This window comes from Candoia aspera, chromosome 5 (assembly GCF_035149785.1).
Source record: "Candoia aspera isolate rCanAsp1 chromosome 5, rCanAsp1.hap2, whole genome shotgun sequence".
In the NCBI taxonomy this organism is placed as follows: domain Eukaryota; kingdom Metazoa; phylum Chordata; class Lepidosauria; order Squamata; family Boidae; genus Candoia; species Candoia aspera.
This window is the reverse complement of record NC_086157.1, coordinates 36,087,605-36,098,835: the sequence shown is the minus strand read 5'-3', so window position 1 is coordinate 36,098,835 and position 11,231 is coordinate 36,087,605. Positions and strand designations below refer to the sequence as shown.

The 11,231-nt window shown below is 41.9% G+C and overlaps 1 protein-coding gene across 1 annotated transcript in view; it reads left to right on the top strand.

The window, feature by feature from the left end:
* The first annotated feature begins 1,108 nt into the window (after positions 1 to 1,108).
* NPAS2 (neuronal PAS domain protein 2) overlaps positions 1,109 to 11,231 on the top strand; it is an 81,275-nt gene continuing 71,152 nt past the window's right edge. The window contains exon 1 of the mRNA XM_063304404.1: positions 1,109 to 1,172. The gene's annotated coding sequence lies outside the window, so the exon portion shown is untranslated. The remainder of the gene's footprint in view (positions 1,173 to 11,231) is intronic.

The window sequence follows — 11,231 nt, the reverse complement described above, 5'->3', positions numbered from 1 at the left end:
GACACTCTCTTTTTAGATCCTCCCTTTCCTCCTCCTCCCGGGGGAGGTCACGGATGTTTGGGAGACTATGTAGGTCAGTGGAGCATTTCCTGCACTCGTGCAAAAACAAGAGAAGAGGGAAGGCAGAGGCGGGAGGGAGCGCTCCTTCGGCCGCCAGCCCTCGGCAACTTTCTCTCTTCTCGTTCAGGAAGCGAGGCTCGCTTCGTTTATCTATCTATTTATTTCCCGGACCGGAGGACCGTGGGGGGAGACCCGACGGCCCGTTTTCTCCCCGCGGCGACCCATCCGGTAGCTTGCCTCTCGCTCTCCCTTGTCTCTGGCCAGAGATTCCGGCTGATCTCTACCAGGCAGCGGCAGCGGCAGCGACCACGGCACGAGCACCGGAGGAGGAACCTCCCGCTCCGGCGTCCCCCGCCCTATACATCAGGATCCCCGCGCTGGCTATTCCCGCGGGAGACACGCAGGCCACGCGAACGAGCAGGCGAGGCGCGCGAGGGCTCCCGATGATCTGAGCGGAGGCGGCGGGGGGCGCCACCCTGCGCCCAGCCATCCCTACTCCCTCCCGGCGAAGGGTGGGAGCGCCTGAGACGCCGCTGGGAGAATGTCCCCTTTTGGTCTCCGGCACAGCAAGTTCCAAGCCAAAAAGCCACTGCTGGAACCGGTGCGCCCGCAACTTAATGCTCCCAGAGAAGCCCGCGCTACCACCAGCAGCAGCAACAGCAGGCGCCGCCACCCCGCGCTGTCCAGCGTCCTCCCCGGGAGGCTCGCGGCCGTTTGCGCGACTCCCCCGAGCCTGTCTTTCCGCCCCTCTTGGGACTGGGCTGCCGGCGCTGGGGGGAAGCAGAAGCCCGGCATGCGGCGTCCCCTCACACCATGAGAAACAGCCAGCGGAGAAGTAGCCGCAGCCACAGCGACAGCTCCAACAGCCCCGCGACCAAAAAAGCGCCGGAGCCCCACTTCCCTGGAGAGCCTTTGCCCGGCTCTTGGCAGGAGGGGAAGAGCAACAGCAGCTCCGGGGAAAGTGGCCGGATCAAGCTGGAGAGCGGCGGGGGCAACAGCCCGCGCACCCTGATCGCCACCGCGGACAGCAGCAGCAGCAGCGGCGGCAGCAGCGGCATCTGGCGCCTCCTGGGCACACGCGCCCACCTCTCCTCCCGGCACGGGCACCTCAGGTAAGCCACGCAGGCTGAGCACAATGACACGGATAAACAGCCACCCCGGTAGCGCCCGGGACGTTTGGTCCACCTTTTCCGATAATAAGCGTTGGGGGGCGCTCTGACTTTCACGGAAGGCGCAGCACAATTGTGGGGTACGCCGGCATCCGCTCCCGGGGAGCCCGCGTGCTCTCTCTCCATCGTCTTCCCCCTCTAGACCTAGAGCCAGAATTTTGCTGGTTTGCGGGTTGTCTGACTCATAGCCCAGAAATGTTGGATGTTGATCGATCCTGGAGGATGCACAAGGAACCAGAGGACTGTTGAGTCATTTGTATATGCAAAACTCGAACCAACAAGTGTAGAGATTGAGAACTAACTGAATTGGCCATTCTCACGAGTCACTTTTTTTTTTTCGTATGGCATAGGTGTTCATGCTGCTTTTTCTTGCTGGGAAGTCCTTGTGAGGTCCACCAGCCAGATGTGTAGACTATTTAGCCATGACAAGTCACGTTGCCCGGGGTGCACCACGAGGAGGCTAGTCTACGTTGCACTGAATTCTTAAGTTCATATGTCTTCTTTCTGTGTGGATTACACATTACAATTTAAATGTAACTCTTTTAAAGGTGACATTCAGATATAAAGAAGCTGGTGTAAAATGGTCCATGGCTGCGAGGTTTAATGTGCTTAATGTGGTGCTGGGCTTCCATAAAGATCTCTCCATTTGGGCACTTTGCAACTGGCACACATTTACCACCGTCAAAGTACAGCAGAGTTAACAGAGAAGGCAGAAGTTAAATCGTAAGCCTGGTCATGTGATGTTTCGCTTAGCGACTGCAGCGCTTAGCGATGCAGTTGCCAGTTCCAATTGTGGTTACTAAGTGAGGACTACCTGTACCACTCCTAAGAAAGAGGAGAGCCAGTTTGGTGTAGTGGTTAAGGCACCAGGCTAGAAACCAGGAGACAGTGAGTTCTAGTCCCACCTTAGGCATGAAGCCAGCTGGGTGACTTTGGGCCAGTCGCTCTCTCTCAGCCCTAGGAAGGAGGCAATGGCAAACCACTTCTGAAATCTTGCCATGAAAACTGCAGGGACTTGTCCAGGTAGTTGCCAGGAGTCAACGGTGACTCAAAGGCACCAAAAAAGAAGGAAGGAAGGAAGGAAGGAAGGAAGGAAGGAAGGAAGGAAGGAAGGAAGGAAGGGGGAAAGCAGGAGAAAGAACTCAAAATAATCCTGCCTTGATTCTGCTTAGTATAAAATGAGGTGGGAACTTTCACAGGCTTTCAAAATTCTGTTATTTCTGGAATCCCTGCCACTCCTGTTTCTGGACCTTGCCTATGTCAAAGTGCTGACGTTCAGAAAGAAGATCATGGGCAATAGGTAGGCCCCACCTTAACACTGTCACTGATAAATGATGGCCAAGGTACAAATATCCATTCTTCAATAAATGACAACATTATCTTTCTCACTGCAATAAACCTGCCTACTCTGAATCCCTGAGAACAGCGCTTTCTCATCAGTGAACTGCTATGAAGGGCTGGACCCTAGTCAATGCTCAAGCAGTCTTGTTAATCATCAGGTCCATTAAAAAAATACTGCAAGTGAATGAGTGGCTGCTCAAAAGATGTTGATGAGAGAGATTTTGTTTTGGGATTATGGTTTCAGTTATCAGGATGAAAGAATGCTAGCATGAGATGGTCTACAATTCAGAAAGAATAGTGAAAATATGTTGAGCCAAAGTATGGTGGAGTAGGCTTTATAAATTGAATATTGTGGGGTGTTGTTGTTGTTTATTCGTTTAGTCGCTTCCGACTCTTCATGACTTCATGGACCAGCCCACGCCAGAGCTTCCTGTCGGCCGTCAACACCCCCAGCTCCCCCAGGGACGAGTCCGTCACCTCTAGAATATCATCCATCCATCTTGCCCTTGGTCGGCCCCTCTTCCTTTTGCCTTCCACTCTTCCTAGCATCAGCATCTTCTCCAGGGTGTCCTGTCTTCTCATTATGTGGCCAAAGTATTTCAGTTTTGCCTTTAATATCATTCCCTCAAGTGAGCAGTCTGGCTTAATTTCCTGGAGGATGGACTGGTTTGATCTTGCAGTCCAAGGCACTCTCAGAATTTTCCTCCAACACCACAGTTCAAAAGCATCGATCTTCCTTCTCTCAGCCTTCCTTATGGTCCAGCTCTCGCAGCCATACGTTACTACGGGGAACACCATTGCTTTAACTATGCGGGCCTTTGTTGTCAGTGTGATGTCTCTGCTCTTAACTATTTTATCGAGATTTGTCATTGCTCTTCTCCCAAGGATTAAGCGTCTTCTGATTTCCTGACTGCAGTCAGCATCTGCAGTAATCTTTGCACCTAGGAATACAAAGTCTTTCACTGCTTCTACATTTTCTCCCTCTATTTGCCAGTTATCAATCAAGCTGGTTGCCATAATCTTGGTTTTTTTGAGGTTTAGCTGCAAGCCAGCTTTTGCACTTTCTTCTTTCACCTTCATCATAAGGCTCCTCAGTTCCTCTTCACTTTCAGCCATCAAAGTGGTATCATCTGCATATCTGAGATTGTTAATGTTTCTTCCAGAGATTTTAACTCCAGCCTTGGATTCCTCAAGCCCAGCTTGTCGCATGATGTGTTCTGCATACAAGTTGAATAGGTAGGGTGAGAGTATACAGCCCTGCCGTACTCCTTTCCCAATCTTAAACCAGTCCGTTGTTCCATGGCCTGTTCTTACTGTTGCTACTTGGTCGTTATACAGATTCTTCAGGAGGCATACAAGATGACTTGGTATCCCCATACCACTAAGAACTTGCCACAATTTGTTATGGTCCACACAGTCAAAGGCTTTAGAATAGTCAATAAAACAGAAATAGATGTTTTTCTGAAACTCCCTGGCTTTTTCCATTATCCAGCGGATATTGGCAATTTGGTCTCTAGTTCCTCTGCCTTTTCTAAACCCAGCTTGTACATCTGGCAATTCTCGCTCCATGAACTGCTGAAGTCTACCTTGCAGGATCTTGAGCATTACCTTACTGGCATGTGAAATGAGTGCCACTGTTCGATAGTTTGAACATTCTTTAGTGTTTCCCTTTTTTGGTATGGGGATATAAGTTGATTTTTTCCAATCTGATGGCCATTCTTGTGTTTTCCAAATTTGCTGGCATATAGCATGCATTACCTTGACAGCATCATCTTGCAAGATTTTGAACAGTTCAGCTGGGATGCCGTCGCCTCCTGCTGCCTTGTTATTAGCAATGCTTCTTAAGGCCCACTCAACCTCACTCTTCAGGATGTCTGGCTCTAGCTCACTGACCACACCGTCAAAGCTATCCCTGATATTGTTATCCTTCTGTATATTCTTGCCACCTTTTCTTGATCTCTTCTTCTTCTGTTAGGTCCTTGCCATCTTTGTTTTTGATCATACCCATTTTGGCCTGGAATTTACCTCTGATGTTACTAATTTTCTGGAAGAGGTCTCTTGTCCTTCCTATTCTATTGTCTTCTTCCACTTCTGCGCATTGCTTGTTTAAAAAAACAAGTGCATTGCTTGTGGGGTGGGAGAGGAAAATTTGAAACAAGCAGTGGGAATGTTGTTTTAAGCCACTGTTCTTCAAACTTGGCAACTTTAAAACTGCGGGCTTAATCTCCCAAATTTCCCAGCCAGCATTGTTTATAGGAATGAATTTATAGGAATGAAGAGAAACTATTATTTTTCTTGTTCTGAAACCATTATTCTCTTGGTGAAATCTACAATTTCTCCTTCCTTCCTTCCTTCCTTCCTTCCTTCCTTCCTTCCTTCCTTCCTTCCTTCCTTCCTTCCTTCCTTCCTTCCTGTTCTTAGTAAAGGATGTGGAACAATTATTTTTAGAAGGCTAATAAAAGCAGTGTATTTTCTCATTACAGGCAAGATATTCAAAGTATTGAATGTTAAAAAAGGATAAACGTATTACTGACAATATGTATCATGTTTGTTTATTAGAATTAACTGAGTAGCATAGATATGATAAATTGATATATAATCATGATTCAACTTTTGAAACTTTACCTTTAAACGTGAATTCTTTATTTTTGGATAACATTTCTGGAAGAAGAATGCCCATACATACCAGGCTAAATCCAGTATTTCATGAATAAACTTCAGCTTGCACTATAGGACTGACCTACCTTTGCCCTTCTCTGCCCCTGCATATTCCAAATCCTTTCTAAGGCTCTCCTAGAGCTCTGGAGCATATTTGGGACACCTTTGTAGAGGAAATCTGTTTCAGTTGCATAGTGTTTTGTTGCACAGATACAAGTTGATACAACCGACTATTTTTGTTTCTATATTTCACTTGCTTGAGCTATGTCATTAGGTAATAGGTAATGTTTCTGTTTCATTGCATCTCTTTCTAATGGAAAGATTTTGCCAACTTACTGTCCAAAAATACATTTAAGCATTTCTACTTGTGATCATTACCGATTCTGTTCAGGAATCCTCATAGGTTGTCCAAAGGTTGTCCAGTCTTTTCTTGAAAACCTCCAGTGATGGAGCACCCACAACTTCATGAGGCAGCCTCTTCCATTGCTTAATAGCTCTCACAGTCAGGACATTCCGCCTTAGTTCAAGTTTGGATCTCTCTCTACAAAGCTTCCCCCCACTGGCTCTTGTCTTACTCTCAGGTGCTAGGGAGAATAAATCTACTCCCTCTTCCCTGGACATCCTTTCATGTATCAGATGTCTGCTATCATGTCTCCCCTTAGCCTTCTCTTTTTAAAGCTAAACATAGTGAGTTCCTTTATCTGCTCTTTGTAGGATTTGGCAACCAACCTCTTATCGTCTTTGTTGCTCTTTCCAGTTCCTCAGCATCTTTTTGAATAATGGTGGCATCCTTTTTGTATTCATTTCAGAGGTTTTCCATGGATAGGTTGGAGATCAAATACTGGATTGAGAAAGGGCAGGTATGGTCCCAGATAATACCATCATTTATTGTTTAGACTGCCAGTCTGGAAGGGATACTTTGATGGGGTATTTCTGCCTTTAAATCAGTGTTTATCAAACTTGGCAATTTTAAAATGTGGACTTCAGCTCCCAGAATTCTTCAGCCAGCATCGCTTAAAGTTGCCAAGTTTGAAAAACACTGATTTAAACAGTGTTGCCTTCTTTATGAGGCAGTAGCACATTGCTTGCTATATTCTGGTGGTTTTAATTTATATTAGAAATACTAAAATTACATTCCCCAATGTAGAAACCTCCAGTTTTCTTGAAGTTGACGAGACTGGCACAGAATTGCACAGAATTGCACTGTAACACCTCTAATCCTACCACTAGTACAAACCTCCATTTTACTCACTGGGACTTACTTCTCGGAGGAAAGAAATAGATTTTACAGGAAACATTTTATTTCAGCAGTATACAATATAGGTTTTTATATTTGGAGTAATTTATATTTGGAGTAGGCAATAATAATAATAATAATAATAATAATAATAATAATAATAAAAAATATATGCCTACTATGTAATCTTTCTATAATGTTGAAAGCCTGGTAGGTTCCTCATTTCAGTGTTTGTTTTCAAGTTTTGATCTGCATTTGAAAACACTCAGTCTAAAAACTCAATCCTAAAGTATTCATTCGTCAATTTCAAAAGAAATTACCTTTGTTTCTTTTTTAGGGACAGAATATAGCTTGAATGTTTCTCTCTGCAAATCAATTCAAGCTCTGAAGTGATTTTTTCTTTAAAAAAAAATCTTATGGGACAAAGGATGCGGGCTGTAATGAATCAAAGTATAAGTTCTGAAGCATGAAAGTACCAATTAAAAAAGTTTTTGAGGATCTAACTAGACATCTGTTCTGCAGGATTACACATTATTAGTGGAATACATAAGAAATATATTATTTCTTCATTTATTACAGCAAATATATTATTTGTTACCATCCTTTAAACATACAGATTTTTTTCCCCAAGCAATCTATTATAACATAGAGCCAACCTAACAGGGATAACGTTGACATGAAGCAGCACACAGATTATTTGTTTAAGTCAGTTTTCAGAGGTTGAGTGATGCTGTATTCCCATTTCCAATCTTGATGTCAGCTTCTAGACAGGTTTTATTTAGAGTGGGTAGTTCTACAGATCAGTCACTCTATCTCAGTCCAACCACAGAACTGCAATTGTGGGAAAGAAATAGGAGGAAGCACCTGGTAGGCTGCGTTGAGCTCTTTTTTTAAAATAAGAACTTTATTAAAGTTTTGAAAAAAGTTAAAATACAAAATACAGAAAAGCTAAATTGTTAAAAGACAAAGAAAACATAAAAAGTGCAAGAATAGCAGAAAATTAAGTGAAAAGGACTTCCAACTTTCTCCAACACAGATATAAGTACTTATTAAACAATCTTGATCTCTTACTCTTAATTAAACCTTAACCAACATCATTTCTATAAAAACAAACCCATTAATATCAAAGCCCAAAATCAATACTTCATTTTTTTCAGTTACAAGCAAATAGTCCAAAAGCGGTTTCCAAGTAGAAACAAACCCCATCACATTATGGTCTTTTATAAGTGCTGTCAATCTTGCCATCTGCGCCAACTCCATCAATTTCACTATCTATTCTTCCAATGTGGAATTTGTGCATCTTTCCATCTTTGTATAGGCTGCTTTGAGCTCTTGAATGAAAGGTGGGATACAAATCTAATACTATAAACAATGAAGCATCAATACAACATCCTCATTTTTTACTTATTAGTTCATACATACATTTTTATTTGTCTTGCCTGCCCCATTTAATGGGAATAATGTGTTTAGGCAGGCATGTGTTTAGGAAAGACCCTGAACAGAAGTACAAACTCCCCAAAAATGTGGTTGTCTCATATATACCTGATACTTCACATATATGCAGTTTTCAAAATTTCAAAATAACATTTTTTAGAAAACTAGCTCCATGCTTCACCTCTGTATACTTTGGTTTCAAAACAGAAGGGAACTTTTCCTGAGTCTGTGCAATGTGAGAGATTTAATAGCAAGGAAGCAAGCATTGCTCATTTATTTAGTTTTTAAAAGAATATTTCTTGTGTACCCATACAAGAGTGTTTTACCCAAAAAAATGTTCTAGAAAAGTGTTTGAACCATTAATAACTTAGGATAGGTTAATTAATTAATGTCCTTTGCATATTAACCTGCTTTAGCTGATTTCATGAAAAAATGTTTCAGTGCAATTAAGACTTTCTTTCTCTGTTACTAAACAGGTATACAAGTATTATTGTATGATACGAAGGCTTCTTTCATTATTTTAAAACACAGAAAAGTAATACTGTGATAAGAAGGTCCAGGTAGGGAAAGGGCAACTAGGAATATTTTATAAGTCTGAAATTCTGGAATTTCAGGGATAAAGAAAAGAAACACACACTTGTCTAAACAGATGACCAGAACACCCACTCACCCACTCTTAATTACTACTCAGTTAAGAAAATTGATCAGAGCATAGGTGTCTGGTGAGGTTCATAGGATAATTTTAAATAAACATTTAACAGAAACAAATTGTGTGGATACTAATTGCAGTTTCATAAGATACCTGAGCTTACATACAACATAATGAGAAAGAACACTGTCCAGTTTCTATTTGTGAGCTGATTTTCCTTTTTTAAATGGGAAAGAAAAGCTGTTGTTCAAAACAGGAAATAGAAGTAATTTCACATGATTATTTTCAATGATAAGATACTTTATTAAAGATGTTTACTTACTTTGAAGCACCTTCCAGATGTGGTGGATTATGACTCCCTTAGTATTCATGCAATTGGAATGACTCCTAAAATCCATCCATTTGGGAGCCACATTGTAATGGTGTGGCTATATGACAGAGATTTATAATGTGCAACCAATGCAAAACAAGTGTCAATTATGTAGCTATTAAGCTAGGAACATGGAAGCTGCCTTGTACACAGTGAGATTATTGATCCATCTACTCACTTCTACTTACACTAGAGTCTCAGCATTTCTTTTCCAATCCTAGTTCAAGATAAACGGCTTTAAGCTATGCCCCTTTGAATGTAAAACATTTTACATTCAAACATGTGCTGTATCAGTGAACTATGGTTTTTCCAACCATTTATATCTCACGTGGTCCAAGTTACTTAAAATCACTAATACAGTGGCTATTGAATATTACCTTAGCACTCACTCTGAGATAGGTTCAAAAATGCTAGAATGATTGCCTCAAGACTATTCTGTGACTAAAAAGAAGTTCATGACTTGGTTTTTCAGGCCTTCCTGGTTTTAGTCTAACTTACCACATAGCCTTATTTCTGTCCCCTATACCACACACTGCGAAATGGCATATTGATAGATTTATAGTCACTTGGATTATGTTTATCAAATACTTTTTTTAATCTGGACAGATTTTATAAGTTTCTGCTTTCAGCTTCCAGTGCCCAGTTTCACCATTAGGACCCTAGGCTGAAAAGAGTACCATAAGTGAAGAAATAAAAGCCAGAAGAATTCGGGAAGGCAGAACCCTCTGTCATAATTGCATTGATCTGCAGTGAAAAGAATTTTGAAAAAGAATGAGGCAAAGAAGAGTTGCCCGCTTGATCTCCAGCTCTGTGTCAAAATAACTTAGTTGCAACATTTCTTACCGATCAACAGACATAGTGAGACCTGAATATTAATTACTCATGCAGCTTTTCAGATTTTAAATCTGCTTCTGATTCTAGCTTAAGAGAAAGTCTATGGAAGAAATTGTTGGCTATGATTATCAACAGAAGACTTCTTTTACCAATACATATTCCTTACAGTAACATCAGCTGGAGGTTAGATGCAGTGCCAAGGTCAATTAATTGATTTATTTCCCTAGCTCCACTACTTTTTAAGTTTTGTATAAATTCAGTGGTCTCATATCTTAACCTGGATTCATCCACCTAAACTGACCAAGAGGCATCTCCCAATCTTTCTTTAGGCTGATGATACAGTCATTCTCTTTGCTCAGTCATAGGGCTGAGAAGAGTCTTAAAAGCACTCACACACTACTGTGAAAACTAGGAACTGTTAGTTAGTTAATTAATTATCAGAAAACAAAAGCTATAACCTTTGCTAGGAAAACAAAAGAGCATAATTAATTAATCAGTGACAACAAAATATACAATCGAGACCTTCAACTACTTAGGCAAAACCTTTCATGCATCTGTGAGATGAGAAACCCGTCTAGATTATCTATCCCAAGTGGTTCAAATAAGAGTACCACAATCCTTTCTTTTATCAATTCTTGGGGTGGGCAGTACATCCCCATTGCTCGGAAACTGTGTGAGGCCAAAGTAATGACACAGGTACTTGAACAATATATAATGGGATCCCTGTTTGTTTTGGCTCAGAGGGGAGGGTGCAGTCTAGATTTTTAAGATCGGTTCTCTGGGTTCTTAAATGTATCTTGATTACGACTGCAACTGGATGTTGCTAGAGTGGAGGCCCAGATCTGGAGTGTTATTTTCAGATACTGACTTAAACTGATGTATAGCCCAACCGGGCTGGTTTCCCTAATAATATGGGATAGCTCTCATTAACAGTGGAAGTCAAGTATCAGGGATAAACTGCCCCCATATGGCTTCTCATAGGAAGCCTGCACTAACTGAGCAGTGACCAACCTAACAAGATCATAAAACAGAATCCTTGACAGAGTAGTGACAGGCATTCAGCTTTGGCCCAAGGCAATTTAAACTATGGAGGCTCTCCTATAGCTCCAGCCCAGCCAGTTGCTGCCAGGTTTTAATGAACTTTACCCATCATAGAGTCTTTTTTCTGACTAGGCTGTTCTCTCATATTTACTGAGGATAGATACCACAAGATCCTTTATCTGGAAAGTCTCTGCCCCGGTAGCTCTCCAGCAACTGGGGATGCGGATCGGATATGATCCTGTAACCTTTATAGAGACCTATGACACCTTAATCCTTCCTTTTCTAAAGGATTTACCAGGTAGAGAAGATGAAGTATATCTTCTTTTATTCTACTAGACCAGTGTTTCTTAAACTTTTTTCTCTCAGGACCTCTTCCCACTTTTAAAAATTATGGAGGACCCCAAAAGAGCTTTTGTTTGTATGGGTTATATTTATTGA